The 20401-nt window shown below is 43.0% G+C and overlaps 1 pseudogene; it reads left to right on the top strand.

Annotated features, from left to right (window-relative positions):
• The window catches only part of LOC127411569 (aarF domain-containing protein kinase 1-like), a 195830-nt pseudogene that overhangs the window by 95044 nt on the left and 80385 nt on the right, over positions 1-20401 (top strand).

The raw sequence follows: 20401 nt of genomic DNA, 5'->3' as shown, positions 1-20401 counted from the left end.
GATTTTGAAGGTTGTGAATCTAGAGTAGCTAGATTGATTTCTTTTGGCAGAGAGGATAGGGGTTATATTTTAAGGACTGAAAGGCAAGGATGTTCATAAGCAGAGCAGTATTTAACCAGTCAATAAATACAGTTCATCCTCATTGTTAATAAGTAAAAACTTTCTCTGGACCATAATATTGGCTTTAAGTGTTTGTTTTACTGTTAGTATTTGGCTGTGTCTAAAATCTTAGGAAGTTGACTCACTGTATACTGCCTGTGTGGATAGCTGTCTACATAACAGGATTTGAACAAAAATGAACTAAATTTCATAAGTGACTGATTTTATATGATAATTTGTTTTTTGCCGAGCTCATTACAGATGAAGATTGAATTGTTTAGTATATAGATGATTTATGCAATTATATGCATTTCAAAAAGTAGTTTGGAGCCTGCCTACGATTCCCTAAGAATCTATCTAGGTGTGCTGCACACTAGAATTAGAACACATTTTGGAAATAGTGAATCACTCTAAATTTCATTCTAAACATTGCTTTGAGAGATGGAAAAGAACAATTGAATTTGACTTAACTATCATAACTGTTTTTTTCAGTTGTGCAGAGTTTAGTTGCCAGGTGACATGAACTGGGGTAAAAGCTTTAGCACTAAGAAGGATCCATTACACAAAAATGAAAATTCTGTTATAATTTCTGAAGTGGAACACAAAAGATGTGAGGCAGAATGTTAGCCTCAGTAACCATTCACTTTCATTGCATTTTTTTTTTCCCCCATACAGTGAAAGTGAATGCTGACAGAGCCCAGCATTCTGCCTAACAACTTTGTGTTCCACAGAAGAAATTATGGCTGAACTTTCCCTTTAAGTTTAAAAGGTCCTTTTTTTTTTTTTTTTTTTTTTTTTTTTTACAAAATGCATCATTTTAGACTCCCCAGGAACAGAGAAAACATTTGACAATATGCCGTTTTGGAGCAGAACAGCTTGGTATTCCTTTCAAAGTATTTATTTATGGTTAACTCCTCTTGTGCACACACCACACAAAATGAGAGATTTGTCACTTCCTCTTGGCATTCCCTTCCACTGCCCCCGTTGTTTCTCTGTTGAATATTCATTTTGGTTGGCATCGAAGGAAAAAAACTGGTGTCCTGATCAGTCATGCTATTTTTCACCAAATGCAGTTTCCAACATGCCCTGCTTACACCTTGTCAACATAATCTCCTCTGCAGTTATAACTGAACTGACAATTAAGTGATTTGTTCCTTCTCTTTACATGTTTCTCCAAATAAAAAATAGGCTTATTTTGGGGGGGGGGGGGGGGGTTGTTCCAGAGAGATATATCTGAATATTTTGTCCATGGACTTGTATTTTAAAATTTGTATTTTCTAAATTCTTAGGTCCTGTCATTACTTATTTATTTATTTATTTCATTTTTAAACATTTTATTTCTTTACTAGTTAATTTTAAATGGCCCAACAGTGTAACAAATGCATTTTTGAAAGTATAAATATTCCATGAAGTCTCTCAATTAATGAGGTCATAAAAGCTGCATCTATAGTAATTTTAAAAGAAGGGGAACATTTTTAAATAGTTTTTTTTTTAAATTGTTTTGGCTTCAGTTTAGCATTCTATATTAACAACTTGTGCTCTCCTTACTTCAAACAACCCATACAATTGATTGATTTTAAGAAGAAGAGGAGATGTGCTGGGCATGTTAGTTAAATAACAGCCATTTATGGGTTAAGTACAGCGGGGATTTGTGGAATTTTGGTGTGGTGTAGTGGTTAAAGATGTTGGCCGATTACCAAAAGGTTGTAGGTTTGAAGCACTCAAGGGAAAGTCCATAAACAACCACCATTGTGCCCTTGAGCAAAACATTTAACCCCAGATTGATCCAGATTGTCTCTATACTAAATGTAAAGGATTCCCACAGTCATGGAAAACCTGGAAATATCGGGGAATTTAAACCCTTTGTTGCAGGATTTCCACTACATTGGACAGATCTTTAATAGCCATTCTATGACAGTTCAGGTTGTGAGGGATTTGTAACTCTTCAAATGCCAAATATCCAAAAGAATCACTTTGAACACAAGAGTGGGGATTATTATATTCTCGTTCTGAAGTAAAAAGAAACGTCTGGGTTACTGGTGTAACCCCTGTTCCCTGATGGAGGGAACGAGACGTTGTGTTGATGTAGTGACACTAGGGGTTTGATCTTGAGAGCCCCAATCACCTTTGCTTAAAATAGAAAAGGCCAATGAGAATTGGCGAGTGGAATTTGCATGCCAATCTCCACCACGGACATACGGGTATAAAAAGATTTATGCCGAGGAGTCGATAGAGAGTACCGGCCATGTCAGCGGCCGGTTCAGCACCACAGCAGGAGGGACACAATGTCTCGTTCCCTCCATCAGGGAACAGGGGTTACAACAGTAACCCAGATGTTCCCTGTCTGTCACTCACTCGACGTTGTGTCGATGTAGTGACACTAGGGGTTCCTAAAGGATATGCCGCAGGCACTGAACCATGTCACAATGTACGGAAGAGTGGACACGGGCAAGCTGCTGTGTGCCTCGCAGCGAGCACTCGATCAGGTTGTGAACTTCCAGCAAGTTTAGGTAAACGTCTCCCTAGTCCCGTTAAGGGGGGAGGAGGCGCTTACCCAAGGAGGCTACAGCGTTGGCCTTTCCTGATATTTGCTTTTAAGCAATTTCCCGCCGAGCACCTTCTAGAATAATGCTGGGAAGTGCTCTTCCCTCTCCAGGAGGGAGGGCACTACGGAGACACATCCTACTGGAGGGAGGTTAACATGTGGAGAATACCTCACATGGACTTACCAACGGGGAAGTTCGCATAAGGAATGATACCACTGGGAGAACCCTATCTACGAAGAGGGTACACAGCAACAGTGGCCGAAGCAGAGCGATACCGAACAGTGGAAATGCGTCACACGAGATCACACAGACGGGAATCACCACGTATGGAGCACTGAGCCCAAGTACACGGGCTCACCTGAAAAGGGGCATACCACGTGTACTGGGCCTGGTGGCGTCACTCCTCTGCTGAGTTCGTCACTGAACAGTGCTTAAAATTTAAAGAGGTGTCCAAGGTTCACCAGTTACGGGGAACTGTTGTGGACAAAAAAACACACATTATCACCTTGAAAAAGGAAAAAGGTGTAATGCAAGCGGTACACCCAACCGGCTGCCCGGCCTACCTGCTGTTACCTCGTAACACTCGGGATGAAACCAGTTCTATGCTTAGGTTGTAAAACCTCACAAAGGTATTGGGAGTAGCCCAACCCGTAGCTCTGCATATGTCTGCTAGAGAGGCCCCCCTTGCCAGTGCCCAGGAGGATGCAACACCTCTAGTGGAGTGCGCCCGAACTCCCATGGGGCACGGCAGGTCTTGTGACTGGTAAGCCAAGGAAATGGCATCCACAATCCAATGGGCCAGCCTCTGTTTGGAGACAGCTTTCCCCTTCTGCTGCCCTCCAAAGCAGACAAAGAGCTGCTCCGAGCATCTGAAGCTCTGCGTGCAGTCCAGATAGATGTGCAGGACGCGAACTGGACACAGTAACGACAAGGCCAGGTCTTCCTCCTCTGAAGGGAGTGTTTGCAGTTCACCACCTGGTCCAGGAGCACAAAGAGATCCCAAAAGGGAATCAGGCGCGGTCTAGGAGGGTTCAACCTCCTCACGCCTTAGAGGAACCTGGTGATCAGGTCGTGCTGCCATGAGGGACTCCCATCCACTGTATCGTGATACGCTGCTATAGCAGCCACGTACACCTTCAGGGTAGAGGGAAACAGCCATCTCTCCAGCCCTTCCTGTAGGAAAGACAGCACAGACCCGACCTTGCACCTCTGTGGATCTTCCCCAAGGGAAGAACACCAGTTCGCGAAGAGACACCATTTCAAAGCATACAGCCACCTCGTAGAGGGGGCCCTGGCCTGAGTGATTGTATTTACCACCGCTGGCGGAAGATTTGCTAGGTCTTCCGCGTTCCGTCTAGGAGCCAGACATGGAGATTCCAGAGGTCTGGCCTGAGTGAGAAGGTGCTGCCTCAGGGGAATGTGCCAGGGAGGGGCTACTGCCAGGAGCATCAGGTCTGAGAACCAAGACCGGTTGGGCCAGTACGGTGCAAAGAACAGGACTTGCTGCCCATCCTCCCTGACTTTGCACAGTGTCTGTGCAATGAGGCTCACTGGAGGAAACACATACTTGCGTAGCCCCTGAGGCCAGCTGTGTGCCAGGGCATCCATGCCAAGGGAGTCTTGGACAGGGAGTACCAAAGGGGGCAGTTAGAGAACTCTTGGGAGGCGAACAGGTTTACCTGCACCTCCCCGGATCTCTCCCAAATCAGCTGGACTATGTGGGGGTGGAGTCTCCACTCCCCGCGGAGCATTACCTGCAGTGAGAGCGCATCTGCTGCATGGTTGAGGATGCCCAGAAGGTGAGTGGCTCGCAGAGACTTCAATGTCTGCTGACTCCAAAGGTGGAGGCTGTGGGCGAGTTGCGACATGCGACCTGTGACAGAATGATCCGCCCCTCTGGCTTGTCATTGTCGCCCCGCCTCTTAGGGCCGCCCTTCAGCCAGGCTCATGACAGGAGTTTGGCGGGAAAGCAAGAAGAGGTGCATTATTAATAAACCTCGTTTGGTCGGCGGTGAATGAAGCACACCTGATGGGAATAATGCTTCATCACCACTGTCTTTAAAATGCAGTGCGCACCTCTTCTCGGGGAGCCGGCTTCAAATCTCCATGTGTGCACACACTGGCATCCTTGCACGCCCAGGACCAGAGCTGGGAGGGATCGGATGAGTGGACATGCTGCCGGACCAGTTCTTCGGACCCCCAGACGCTGTAATGAGTCGCCGGGGGTGAACAGCTCACATTGCCACCGACGGGCTAGATGCCGGGCTGCCTTCCCCTCACGCTTGCCGTGGGCCTGGGAATACAGGCCGCCAGTGACGCTGCCTCCCCACGCACCGTGGACTTTGGAGGGGAGCATGAGAGGCCGACTGACCCAGCCCATGCCTGGGCTATCCTATGGACACTACCCTGCCCCTTTCACGGAGCCCCATTCACCGCAAGGATGCCAGATTCCACCTTTTATTATGAACACTATTCCGCCTTGGACATTTTATTACCCCTTTTGGACATTTTTACGTTTATTATTGTTTCTGATAAATGCCTCTCCGAGGCTTGACGCCACACCCACTGTGTCTGTCTCTTGCTCACCCTGCCACAGACATGAGCATACAATGCCTTGGCGGTTTATGTATGCCACAGTCGCTGTGTTGTCGGTCTGGACCAACACATGCTTGCCCTGGATCAACGGCCGATGTCCCCGCAGGGCCAGCAATACTGCCAGCTGATCTAAGCAGTTGATGTGCCATTGGAGTCGGGACCCTGTCCAGAGCCCCGATACTGCTTGCCCGTTGCACACGGCGCCCCAGCCCGAGTTTGAAGCATCTGTTGTGACCACGACACACCTCGAGACCTGCTCTAAGGGAACGCCCACCCGTAGAAATGTGAGGTCAGAACAAGGGCTGAAAGTCTGACGGCAGTGTGGCGTGACAGTAAAATGCTGGGTGCCGTGGCGCCATGCCCACCTCGGGACTCGAGTCTGTAGCCAGTGCTGAAGTGGTCTCATATGCATCAACCAGAGGGGGAGAACCACCGCCGAGGATGCCATATGCCCCAGGAGCCTCTGAAATTGTTTAACTGGTGCCACTACCTTCTGTCTGAAGCTTTTCAGGCAGGTCAGCACTGACCGTGCATGCTCGGCTACTATAGGCTACTGTATAAAAATGGTACAGTGCTGTGGAAAAGTATTTGCCCAATCCTGATTTCTTCTGTTTTTGTGTATATCTCATACTAAATTGTTTTAAAAATTAAAACAAAATCTAACATAATACAAAGGCAATCTGAGTAAACCCAAAATACAGTTTTTAAATGATAAAGTTATTTATTGAAGCAAAAAAGTTATCCAATACCAACTGGGCCTGTGTGAAAAAGTATTATAGTTACTAAATCCCCAAATCTATGAAACTGCATTCATAATGGGGTTCAGCTGGACTAGACACACCCAGGCCTGATTCACCACCTAAATATAACTTTTTCAGCAGCATAAATTTGTCTAAAATGTCTTATCCTGTAGTACACTATGCCAAGGTCAAAAGAAATTCCAGAAATTATGAGTAAAAAGGTGACTGAAATACATCAGTCTGGGAAGGGTTACAAAGCTATTTCAAAGGTTCTGGCACTCCAAAAAACCACAGTGAGAGCCATTATCTCCAAATGGAGAAAACTTGGCACAGTAGCGAACCTTCCCATAAGTGGCCAACCTTCCAAAATTTCTCCAAGAGCACAGCAATGACTCATCCAGGAAGTCACAAAAAAGCCAAGGACAGCATCCAAGGAACTGCAGGCCTCTCTTGCATCAATAAAGGTCATACCTTAATGATCCACATACCTTTTGGGACAACGTTCTGTGGACTGATGAGTCGAAAGTGGAACTGTTTGGAAGACAGGGGTCCCGTTACATCTATATTAAATCAAACACAAAAAAAAAAAAAAAAAAAAAGAACATCATACCTACGGTCAGGCATGGTGGTGGTAGTGTGATGATGTGGGGATGCTTTGCTGCTTCAGGGTCAAGTCAACTTGCAATAATTGAGGGAAACATGAATTCTGCTCTCTACCAGAAAATCCTAAAGGAGCACGTCCGGTCATCAGTCCATAAATTGAAGCTCAAGCACAACTGGATTATACAGCAAGACGATGATCCAAAGCACAGAAGTAAATCCACCTCTGAATGGCTCAAAAGAACCAAAACTAAAGTTTTGGAGTGGCCTAGTCAAAGTCCTGACTTGAACCCGATTGAGATGCTGTGGCAGGACCTTAAACGGGCAGTTCATGCTCGAAAACCCTCCAATGTGGCTGAACTAAAGCAGTTCTGCAAAGAAGAGTGGGCCAAAATTCCACCACAGTGTAGTGAAAGACTGATCTCCAGTTATCGGAAGCGTTTGCTTGCAGTTGTTGGTGCTAATGTTGGCACAACCAGCTATTAAGTTTAAGGGGGCAGTTAGTGTTTCACATGGGTGATATAGGTGTTGGATAATGTTTTTGCTTCAGTAAAAAGTAAAAATACATATTTGAAAACTGTATGAAAAATACACAAACATAGAAGAAATCAGAAATATATATATATATATATATATATATATATATATATATATTACATCATTATCCAGTAGTCATAAACAATTGGGAAAGTCATGGTAATTCATCGGATCAAAAAAGGAACATTTAAGTGTACTTAAGTCCTCTAAAAGTTCAAATCTTTAGATAAAATCACCAACTAAATGACTACTTTTTTTTTTTAAGGTGACAACACATATGGCATTATTGTATCATTTATTGTGCCTTGCTGGTTTAATAATAGTCCTACCACTTCCCAGTTTTCTAATCTTTAAAAAAACCCTCTCTCCTTAGCTCGGCAAGCTTTTTACCCAGTTTGATGAGAATCCTCAGGGGGCCGCGTCCCTCGCTCAGGTCCACAAAGCAGCACTCCTGGACGGGAGGATGGTGGCAGTGAAGGTGCAGCATCCCAAGGTCCAGTGGCAAAGCTCCAAGGACATTGTTGTGATGGAGGTAATTACCGGGGGGAGCAGGGCTGCTGATGCCTGGCTTCTGATGGCTAATTCACACGCTCTGTCATTGTCACACGCCCATGAGTAGCTCGATTCGTCTAGGGGCCTATTCACCTCCCATTAGTGCTTAAAAAATAGAATCCATCATTCAACCTACAGTTTTATTCATTTCATTTTATTGCAAATCACCATTTGTCCATGCGCCTACAATTTCATCTGTATCACACATAAATACTTTATTTCAGTCGGATCTTATAGGGAAGTTGTTGGTTAGAGGTCTGGGTGTCAGTTTAATGCATTTTATTTGTTTGTTGGTGTGTTAAGTTCCTCCTGCAGGTCGTCCACTGGTTTTTTCTAGGCTTTGCTTTTATGTGGCTGATTTAAGAAGCTAAGAAGAACATGCCTCTTGAACTGGACTTCCTCAACGAAGGTCAAAACGCTGAGAAAATAACAGATATGCTCAAGCAGTTTGGCTTTCTCGAAGAAAAGCAAATGTGCTGCTGTGATCTGAGAGAACATTATTCATCTTCAAGACTCCAATATTCTGTAGAGTACCTTACGTTCCCAAGAGCACTTACATTTTCTTCAAATGTGAGATTGTCAAATTCGTGTTGTTGAAGGGTCAGTTCACCTAAAAACGAAGCACAACATAGCCAGCAAATCAGCCTTTTTTTGCAGAGACAGATTGCAATAATTTCAAGATGTGTTATTTTTTAAGTTTCAAACTACGTTTAACTTGATGTATTGTGCTAAAAATACAGTGCTTATCACTAAAGGCACCGGAAACTAGTGAGATGCGACACAACCAAAGTGAAATGCTCCAAAATCTTCCATCTGACGCATGAGTACATAGTCCAACAAATGAACAAAGAACAGAAAAAAGTAGGCCAATAACTGTGTTCAGTGATATGGAAATTAAAAAAAACAATTATTGGGCTGTGGGTGTGGTCGTGTGTCTGTCTGTGGGAGAGGGAGAGCGGTAAGGCTCGTCATCTGGGATGTAATTATCTCTAACACCTGTCTCTTGTTACAGTGATGGCAGAGGGAGACTTAAAGGCCACCAGCTCACCAAAGAAGGAGAGAGAGAGAGTATGAGCTTGATGCTTACTGATAATCTGACTGTGTTTTCCAAGAAAAGGATATTTGTGTGACCTGATTGAGTGAAAAGACTTCAAATACTATGAATCTGAGGTGGAAGGAAATAAACAACCTTGCCTGCACTGCTTCGTTGCCTCCCATCTCCTCCATTCCCCAAAGAACTTGTTACACTGGTGCCACTATGGAATCTTCACCGCTGGGCGAAGTCATCAAAACCCATGCCAGCATCCAGCAGACACAGCACCAAGCCCTCATCGAATTATGCCTGGAGCAGGAACAGTGGTTCCAACTCTTGCTCCAGGCCCAAACCAAGGACCGGCAGGTATTTCGGAGCCTGATCAAGAGGGAGGGGGCTCCCACTTCCCCCGTCATCCTGTTGAAGCTGGGGCCCAATGACGATTGCCCAATAGCGGCCCAACAACTACCCACCGCCAGCCTCCTCAACTACCCGGATCTGAAGAAAACCATCCTGCAGCAGGTCAGTTGTAGTCCGGAACAAAATTGCCAGCGGTTCTGATCCCTGAGATTCAGCAGACATGGCCGCTCATTTGCCTTTGCCCAACAGCTCCGGGATGCTTGCTGGAAATGGTTGCTGGTTGAGGGGACCTGCGGCGCCATGTACATCGTCAACCTGGTGGTACTGGAGCAGTTCATTGCCCAGCTTCCTCATGGCGTCGTTGGTAGGGGCCGTCCAGCTTGCAGAGGACTACGTGGCGGCATTTCCGGAAGGCAGCAAAGCAGATTCTCTTTCGCTCTCTCTCTCTCTCTCTCTCTCTCTCTCTCTCTCTCTCCTGCATCTCAACCCCCCCTCCCCTCTCACCCCTTCCCATCCTCTTCCGGCTCCCCGGAGGTTGGGAGGAACCCCTCCCAAACATTTCCCCGGACTAAAGGGTCCTTCCCTGTGTCTACCTCCTCTCCTGTCTCTCTCCGCTCTCCTTCCCAGGTTGGTGGGTCCACCCCCACGAGTGAGATAGGGATGCCTGGGCCGGTCTGCTGGGGCTGCAGGGAAGCCGGGCACTTCCAGGATCAGTGCTCGGCGATGGAGGTGGCGACACTGGTCCGGATCCCTGACGCTCCGCAGGCTGCCCCCGATTGGGCAGGGACATATCGTATCGTAAGTCTCAAAGGGGATACATACCAAGCTTTGGTGGATTCAGGCTGTTCTCAAACCTCCATTCACCAACGCTTGGTGCAAAACGGGGCATTGGGCACAAATAAACGGGTAAGGGTGCGTTGTGTGCACAGGGATATTCATAGGTATCCAGTGGTTACCATTGAGATACTATTCAGGGGAGAAAAGCATGGAGTAAAGGCTGTGGTTAATTCCCGCCTCAGCCATCCACTGATTTTGGGAACGAATTGGCCTGGTTTTAAGAATCTATTAAGGGAAATGTGTGTGGATAGGTCCTGTAAAATGTTATCTCGGTGTGTGACATGAGATGCTATGGCTGGAGAGGTGGTGCCAGAGCCGTCTATGTCTGCTCCACGTCATAACGATGCAAGGGAGAGGGTTCCCATACTCAGGGGATTCCCTGAGGGTCTCCCTCTAGAGCAGTCATGTGCTGAGTCTCTCAAGCACGCATTTGACCAAGTGAGAGTAATTGATGGTCAACAATTCCGGCCTGATGTCGCACTCACATACCTGTATTTTTCTATTATCAAAGATAGGTTATATCGAGTGATGCAGGACACTCAGACAAAAAAACAAATACAACCCAATTGTTGTACCGAAGAGCTGTCGGGAAACCCTCTTCCAGGTAGCTCACCATAATCCAATGGCTGGCCATTTAGGGCACGAGAAAACACTCAATCAAATAATGGCCCAGTTTTTTTTAGCCAGGCATTCACGGAGGCGTTCACAAATAGTGTGCTGCGTGCCGGGAATGTCAGTTGGTGAACCCACCGGCCACCCCAAAAGCACCCTCTGCCACTAATCGAGGTCCCCTTCGAAAGAATTGGCATGGACCTCGTCGGGCCATATGAACGGACCGCATGCGGGCATTGCTTTGTATTAGTTCTGGTGGACTATGAAACGTGATATCCGGAAGCAGTGCCCCTTTGCAACATCTCAGCACGTAGTGTTGCGGAGGCACTCTTCAGAATAATCTCCCAAGTGGGGATTCCAAAAGAAATCCTCACTGATCAAGGCACTACAATTATGTCACGATCACTACGCGAACTGTATGAATTGTTGGGCATTAAATCGATTCGCACCAGAATTTACCACCCACAAACAGATGGGTTGGTGGAACTATTTAACAAAACCTTAAAAAACATGATTCGTAAGTTCATTAACAGAAATTGGGATAAGTGGCTCAATCCCATGTTATTTGCAGTACGAGAGGTCCCGCAAGCCTCCACAGGGTTTTCCCCATTCGAGCTACTGTACGGGCGTTGGCCGCGTGGCGTGCTTGACATCAGACAGGAAGCTTGGGAGGAAGGACCTTCAAATAGTAAAAATAAGACCACCTCTCACCGTCGCAGCTCACAGACATAGCCAAGTTGCAAACGGAATTTGCAGACGTGTTCTCACCACTTCCCGGTCGCACAAACCTCATAGAAAACTATATCAAGACCACACCGGGGGTGGTGATTCGTAGCCAGCCATATTGCCTTCCTGAACACAAAAAAAAGGTTGTTAAGGAAGAATTAGAGGCTATGCTTGTAATGGGCATAATAGAAGAGTCGCACAGTGATTGGGCCAGCCCAGTGGTTCTGGTGCCTAAGAGTGACAGGTTGGACCGGTTCTTTGTAGACTATCACAAAGTGAATGCTGTGTCCTCAGATTGACGAATTGCTCGATTGGTTGGGCGTGGCTCAATTTTATTAGACACTGGACTTAACAAAGGGTTTTTGGCAGATCCCTTTAACTCCAATCTCCCGAGAAAAAACTGCTTTTTCCACACCGTTCTGATTACACCAATTCGTGACCATTCCGTTCGGTTTGTTCGGGGCCCCTGCCACGTTCCAGCATCTCATGGACAAAATCCTCAGACTTCATACAGCATATGCCGCTGCATATTTAGATGATATTATTATTTATAGCAATGACTGGCAGCGGCATATGCAACACCTGAGAGCTGTCCTGAGATTGCTGCGATGGGCGGGGCTCACGGCCAACACGAGGAAGTGCGCAATTGGCGGGTGGATGTTCAGTATCTAGGGTTTCAATTGGGCAATGGGCAGGTACATCCCCAGGTTGACAAAAACCACAGCGATCATGGCCTGTCTGAGGCCAAAGACCAAAAAGGAGGTGAGACAGTCTCTGGGGCTGGCTGGCTACTACCGAAGGTTTGTGCCTACTTACTCTGACGTCACCAGCCCACTGACTGATCCTACTAGAAAGTGGGCCCCCGATCTGGTCCAGTGGACGGAGACATGCCAACAGGTTTTTCTAAAAATAAAGTCTGTGCTTTGTGGGGGGCCACTTTTACAGGCTCCTAACTTCTCTTTCCCCTTTATTTTGCAGACGGATGCATCAGACAGGGGGCTGGGGGCAGTGCTCTCGCAGGAGGTGGAGGGGGAGGAGCGACCGGTGCTGTACATAAGTTGTAAGCTCTCGCTGAAGGAGACTAAGTACAGCACCATGGAGAAGGAGTGTCTGGCGATCAAGTGGGCTGTCCTCACCCTCCGCTATTACCTGCTGGGGTGGGCCTTCACCCTCTGTTCAGAACACAGCCCACTACAATGGCTCCACCGTATGAAGGATACCAACACGCAGATCACTCGCTGGTACCTGGCACTTCAGCCGTTCAAGTTTGAGGTGATCCACAGACCAGGAGCGCAGATGGCTGTGGCTGACTTCCACTCCAGAAATGGAGGGTGGGTGGGGGGGAGGGGGGGTTATCAGGCCGGATGTTGCCCTGGCCTGTGTCGGGCAGTGGGGATATGTGGGGATGGGGGTGTGGTCATGTGTCTGTCTGCGGGAGAGGGAGAGCGGTAAGGCTCGTCACCTGGGTTGCAATTATCTCTAACACCTGTCTATTGTTTTAGTGATGGTGGAGGGAGACTGAAAGGCCACCAGCTACCACAGAAGGAGAGAGAGAGAGAGAGAGAGTATGAGCTTGATGCTTACTGATGATCTGACTGTGTTTTCCAAGAAAAGGATATTTGTGTGACCTTATTGAGTGAAAGACTGTTTTAAAATACTGTGAATCTGTGGTGGAAGGAAATAAAAAACCTTGCCTGCACTGCTTCGTTGCCTCATGTCTCCTCCATTCCCCAAAGAACTTGTTACAACAATTTTTTGACTTCTAAAACCATGTTAAAATTTTTTATTGATTGACGACATGTCTTTAAGCAGCATATTTGAATACACACAAATGAGATTTAAGGACTGTGAAATATTTTTTTTTCGATCTGTATATAATTTTGGTCTGTTCCTCACACAAAGCTTTCATATGCCTTCAGAAGACTTGAATATAGCACAAAAGTCGCTATTTCCATTTGGATTTCCATATAGTTGGGCATTTATAAAATGAAACTGGCATATTCTGATTGTACTCAAGGATTTTAGTGTATTTATTGCTGTTGAACTTTAAGTATTTTTTTTATGTACATGACAATAAAATATTCTACGTTTCAGCAGACTTCAACAGACATTTAAAACAGACATTTAAAGCATTTTGTTCAAGCTTCAGTTTTCATTTTTGAAGTCAGTTGTACAAGTGTGCAAACATACACTACAAATCCCGTTTGAACACCATAATAACTTCAACTGATTTTACTCACATACAACAAACAACTTTGTGCCGTAAAGCACTTTTTCACACTGTTTCGGCTAGATGCCAAGTGTCAGAGTACCCTACAATTTTTCCTCGCAAGAACATTTTGCAAGGTAAATAATCTGTCATAACAAGTGCCAAATGCTCCCAGGCAAGCCCCCTTTTCATTTTTAATGAATAACAAAGAGACCTGGCTTGCCCTGCAGGGTAATGAGAATTGCCTGGGTTTATACCCACAGATTTGTGCCTCTAATGCACACTATTAGTTCTGTCAAAACACTTGACAGCGGAGCACAAGCCGCCATGTCGGGGATAAATCTGCATCAGCCTCCCGCCCTGTAAAACAAGCATGATTATTCAGTGGTGGCACGACAGAGTCGCAGGCAGTTCCGAGCTTGTTGTGGTTCCACAAGGCAGATGTAGAGCTGAAAAATGACTCTGTTTACATGGCAATACTGGGGATTTTTTACCTTTGACGTTTGTGTAATGATTAGAGAGGAATCGCGCTGAAATGGTTTTGTTTGAGGTGGCAAAAAAAGCCATATATGTCCACTCAATTCTGCTCACATTGTAAGAGATCTGTCTCTTTGGGGGCATTTCTGTATTAGTCAATTGATTAAACAATCGTCAATTATTTTCCATTAAATATTTAATTGATCATGTAGTAGTTAAGCAAATAGAAGAAATGTGGAAGATATAAAGCATCTACGATGCTAATTCAATGAGAGGAAGTGATCGTGTCTAGCCTATCTGTTTGATGTTTTGACCACATGTTTGACATAAACACTAGCGGTCAAAAGTTTGGAATAATGTACAGATTTTGCTCTTATGGAAACAAATTGGTACATTTATTCACCAAAGTGGCATTTACCTGATCACAATGTATAGTCAGGACATTTATAACGTGAAAAATGACTATTACAATTTGAAAAAAATGTTCAGAACTTCTTAAACTACTTCAAAGAGTTCTCATCAAAAAATCCTCCACATGCAGCAATGACAGCTTTGCAGATCCTTGGCATTCTAGCTGTCAGTTTGTCCAGATATTCAGGTGACATTTCACCCCACGCTTCCTGTAGCACTTGCCATAGATGTGGCTGTCTTGCCGGGAACTTCTAACACACCTTACAGTCTAGCTGATCCCACAAAAGCTCAATGGGGTTAAGATCCATAACACTCTTTTCCAATTATCTGTTGTCCAATGTCTGTGTTTCTTTGCCAACTCTAACCTTTTCTTTTTCTTTTTCTGTTTCAAAAGTGGCTTTTTCTTTGCAATTCTTCTCATAAGGCCTGCACCCCTGAGTCTTCTCTTTACTGTTGTACATGAAACTGGGTTGAGCGGGTAGAATTCAATGAAGCTGTCAGCTGAGGACATGTGAGGCATATATTTCTCAAACTAGAGACTCTGATGTACTTTTCCTCTTGTTTAGTTGAACATCTGGCCTTCCACATATCTTTCTGTCCTTGTTGTCCAGTTTGGCCAGTTGTCCTTTGTCTTTGAAGACTGTAGTGTACACCTTTGTATGAAATCTTCAGTTGTTTGGCAATTTCAAATTGTATAGCCTTCATTCCTCAAAACAATGATTGACTGACAAGTTTCTAGAGAAAGCTGTTTCTTTTTTGCCATTTCTGACCTAATTTTGACCTTAAGGCATGCCAGTCTATTGCATACTGTGGCAACTCAAAATCAAACTCAAAGACAATGTTAAGCTTCATTTAACAAACCAAATCGCTTTCAACTGTGTTTGATGTAATGGCAAGAGATTTTCTAGTACCAAATTAGCAATTTAGTATGATTACTCAAGGATAAGGTGTTGGAGTGATGGCTGCTGGAAATGGGGCCTGTCTAGATTTGATAAAAAAAGGCCTTTTTCAAATAGTGATGGTGCTGTTTTTTACATCAGTAATGTCCTGACTATACTTTGTGATCAGTTGAATGCCACTTTGGTTAATTAAAGTACCAATTTCCTTCCGAAACAGCAACATCTGTACATTATTCCAAACGTTTGGCCGCCAGTGTATGTTTGACACTTATTATATTGTTGTTATGGAAAAAGATAGCTTCTTATTTGTCAGCAATTAAAAAAAATCACTTGTTAAGAGTTGGTTATATTGAATCATATTGAATCATATTTGAATTAGAATACATATGGTTAGTATCAGGTGTAGCCTTTTCTAGAAATTAGTGTTGAATTCTTGTTATGTGGATTTTATTTTTTTATTTTTTTATTTTTTTATTTTTTTATTAGTGAGACAATTTATCAGAGTTAGTAGAGTGATGCATTGGATAAGCAGTGATCTTCAGGAAGCTTTTGGAAGAAGAAGGTCATCTGAATAAATAAGAAAGCATTTTCCTCTGTCACAGACTGCTGCTCAGAGCTCTATGTGCTGATTATACTGTAGCTAATTCTGGGCATTAATGACATTATCTTTCTCGTGGAATCTTACTGCTGTAACCCATTTTTGCTATGTCACTGTCAGTAAGGCTACATACATAGAAATTGCATAATAAACATCACCATTTCTAATCGGTCAGTTTGCACAGTTACACCAGTTTAATTCACTAACATGCAAACTCATCAACGTCACATTGTTCATTCTCGAAGAAGTACAAAATCCTTTGTAACTTTTGTTTGTATGGTAACTAAATTCACAGCTTTGGACTGCCACCTGCACCACAATGACACGTCCTTCAATACTAAGTTCAGTAAGTGTTATATCACCCCCTTGTGTTCTCCAAAAGCTATTACGCCAGACTACATTAAATTGAATGCCAACTGACAGTGACTTGGAAAGCACACAAATTAGGCTTCCATTTTAAATATCAGCTAATGTTAATATATTAATGCCTCAAAAATGTATCGAGAAAATATATTTAGCCCATTTATTGCTTGCAAGGGGAAAATCATAAGTTAAATTGTGTAGAGAAGTAATAGCACACCTCTTCTAAAAATGTCCATGTCCATAACTGTTTAGTGCATAACCCGGGACTTGTAGATTTTTGCTGGTAATAGATAGTTCCGAAAAGCAACTATCGGCACAGATTAATCAGTAAAACCGATATATCGTACTACTTCTGGTTGAGAATGTGTTCTCTATATTGTTTTTTTCCAGGTCCCAAAGATTCACTATGAACTTTCTACCAAGAGCATTCTAACCATGGACTTTGCGGAAGGAGGTCAGGTCAATGACAGAGAGTACATGAGAAAACACAGTGTCAATGTCAATGAGGTAAGATAACACCCCTTATTTATCTCTGTAGGAATCTACAACAACCTAAATTCCTCAGAAACACTCAGAACTGCTACTCGACAGATAAAAAACCAAGCTCGTCACCACTCAAGATCGCATAATCTGTCATTTCACTATGCTGATGTTAATTTCACCACAGAATGCTAATGAAGCAGTCACGTTTCAGGCAATGTTTGATGCCAGGGGTTCTGGAAGCTTTGAAGACGGTTTTCTCTGCCTTGCTCCGAGAGGTCTGACACCGCTGAAATGGAGGCTGGTTTGGTTTAATGAATTATGCCTCTCAAATTTCATAAAAATTTTTTAACGCTTAGCAGATGAACACTAAATTAAATCAGGCTCTTTTTAATATTTATATCTCACACTGTTTTTTCATTGTGGCTGCAATTTATTCTACTCTGGCGCTTTGTCAGCTCAAAGATCCGCTGCGAGATCAAGCATCTTTTTAATTTCGCACTTTCACAAGGTGACTCGAGTCTCAGGGTGAATGCTGCTATTACACAACAGCTTTGGTTAGAAGTGTTTTTGAAAGTGCAGCACAATGGACTGGAGGCTCGACAGAGTGAGGTAATCTGTAGTTATGCGAGACCAGGGAAGGAAATAGAGGCAGACAAACCAGGGCAGGCGACAGAGGTGAGGCAAGAAGAGGCGGCTCTTTTGGGGTACGGAGGAGAACAGAGAAACGGATGCTAATGGTTTATTGATCAATGAGCCAGCATCTGTTCACACAGGGATATTTTCAACACTGCAACTGCATTATAATTTTCTTGTTATTTGTTGATGGGGGAGTAGGGTAGAGTTATCTTTTTGACAGCCAGCTGGGAAAGAGTTACAGAGTTAGAGCTGGTAAAAATTATATATATATATATATATATATATATATATATATTAATAATAACACATGTATAACAAATATACATAAAAAAGAAACTGAAACGCTTCACTCTCACTGCAACAGTGCTCTCAACTATAACTCAAAACAACATTAGTGACTCTTTAATTATACACCTGCATTATTGGCCTTTTGTAGGCTTTGCTGCAAAATGGAAAAGTAAAACAATTATGAAGCACAAATCAATTCATGAAACAACAAAAAAGGAAAACATTAACGAATATCAAAACATTGTTTTGGCCAACAAACCAGTCCTGATAAAAATGTGACAAATGCCCCAACCTGACTTTCATGAAAATATCTTGCCTGAATTTATGTTAATGTGGTTTCATTATGTTCGATTGTTAACACACAATCTATAACATAAATATGATGATAGTGAAAATTTATTTTTGAGGGTAGAATTCGCAAATATTATTCTTTAAGATTTAATTATAGAATAAGATTGAATTTATTCTATAATTTAAGAAGGTTTTGAACTAGGTATTTGAAACCAACATACAATACCTCTGTAAGAGAAAACACACATTTGCACGTTTGGACTTTTGACACTAAATCGTATCTGTACTGACATATATCACTTTTGGCAACTTCCTCATGTGACAACTAGCTCCTCCGGACTCCCCTGTATTATATACCATGTAGTAATGCCTATTTTTGGATAATCAAGTTAATTACATTTGTGATACTTCATCTAATTTAATTATTTTAACTTTTTATTTTGAACATGATGGATGCAAACCAAACAATGATTATTAATAACAAATGAATAAGTCTGGCAGCAGTAAAATTACACTTCACATCATAGCATTAGAGTTAAAATTAAAAAGTCTCAAAATAGTAAAATTATTATAAAACTGATAGCTCTGACTGGATGACATTGTACAATAGCCAATATACTTGCGTGGGATACATTCCACTCTGTGTTTTCTGATTAAACCATGTTAGCTCTCACATGTATTGTAAATAACTTAAAGCAATATTTCATTCAAAAATGAAAATTCTCTCATCATTTACTCACCCTCATGCCATCCCAAATGTGAATGACTTTCTTCTGCTGAACACAAATGAAGATTTTTTAGAAGAATATATTGATCCATTCAATGAATGGTGGTCAGAGCTTTGAAGCTCCATAAAGTACATAAAATCAGCATAAAAGTAATCCACATGACTCCAGTGGTTAAATCTATGTCTTCAGAAGTGATATTATATTATATTATATGTGTGGGTTAGAAATAGATAAATATTGAAGTACTTTTTTTTACTATAAATTCTTCTCCCTGCCCAGTAGGTGGAGATATGCATGAAGAATGTGAATCGCCAAAAACAAAAGAAGAAAAATGTGAAAGTGAAAGTAGAGACTGATAGTGAAAAGGGGCTTACATATTGCTCTGTTTTTGACCCACACCTATCAAATCACTTCTGAAGACATGGATTTAACAACTGGAGTTGTATGGAGTACTTTTTGTACAAGGTTAGTTGACATTAAATACTTTTGGAAAGTTGACATTTTCTGTAGTTTGGCATTAGTATTAAACAGATCTTGTTATATTTTCAGCAATGATTTAACGATTAGTGTTCTAAGAGCTGCTCCTTCCAATTCACCTGCATAGTGCTTGTGCTTCTGTTTAGTATTTTAGGTATTCCATACATTTTACAAGAAGCTTTCTTCCTCATATTCACAGAGTTCATTCGTGCTATTTTATGGAGGACAAAGAAAGGGGTGATATGGAGGAAAAAAAGAGATAGATAATGAGAGAGATGGAGAGAGTGAGAGAGGCACTTGGCCCCCGAAAGCTGTGTGAATGCACTGGCTTTTGTTAAATTACTAAATGGGATCATTTTAGCACCTTCTTTGTTTGTGTCACTCTGTCATTATATTTCCTCCGACTTGTTTTGTCTGTCTGAATTAATATACACACTTGCTGCCAGTTTGTTGTGCAAAGCTCGCCGAGGCTTTAAACAGCAACCTTTCCTTATCGTTGTACATCCAGGCATCAGTGAGCCTGACAGACGGGTAAGCACGGCCTGAAACCAGTCTCATAAGCCACCGAGCCATGCTTAAAGGGCACCAAACACCTTTGAAAGAAGGAGGAGGGAATGGTTGCTGAGTGGATGGGCACATCAAGCATTTATAACACTCACATAACATACACACACATACACACGAGTGCACATAGCATTTATTTCCCTTTACGCAGTGTCACACATAACCACTGCCTGGATTTCTTCTACCAATCTGTTTTTCTTTAAAAGGATTATTCATCCAAATATCATGCAGTTTCAAATCTGTATTTTTTTTTTTTTCCATTAAAAAAAGATGTTATTTAGAATGTTATGCTCAGTCACCATTCACTTTTATTGCATGGAATAAAAATGCAATGAAAATGAATGGTGACTGAGGCTTACATCCTGCCTAACATCTCCTTTCTGTTCCATGGAAGACAGAAAGCCATGTGGGCTTGAAACAACATGAGTGTGAATAAATGACGGCAGAATACTTTTTGGGTGAACTTCCCCTTTAAACTATCTCTTTGGATATAGTGGGTTATGGGTGGCATTGATTAACTGATATTCTCTGGTACAGTGTAGCAAATGAGGACGGGTTTTGAAAGAAAATGGCGTAGCGATTTTATGCAGGACCTTGAAAATGCAATCAAAGGGCTTGGTTCATCAGACTCATTTGGAGTGGAGCAATTTAGCGAACGCTTCCTTTTATACGTTCCCTCTCTCATCCTAATGTGAAATTTTGTGTGCGTGTGTTGGTCTGTTTGCGAGTGCATCTGAGCA

This window comes from Myxocyprinus asiaticus, chromosome 20 (assembly GCF_019703515.2).
Source record: "Myxocyprinus asiaticus isolate MX2 ecotype Aquarium Trade chromosome 20, UBuf_Myxa_2, whole genome shotgun sequence".
Classification (NCBI taxonomy): Eukaryota; Metazoa; Chordata; class Actinopteri; order Cypriniformes; family Catostomidae; genus Myxocyprinus; species Myxocyprinus asiaticus.
This window is presented reverse-complemented; position numbering and strand designations above follow the sequence as displayed.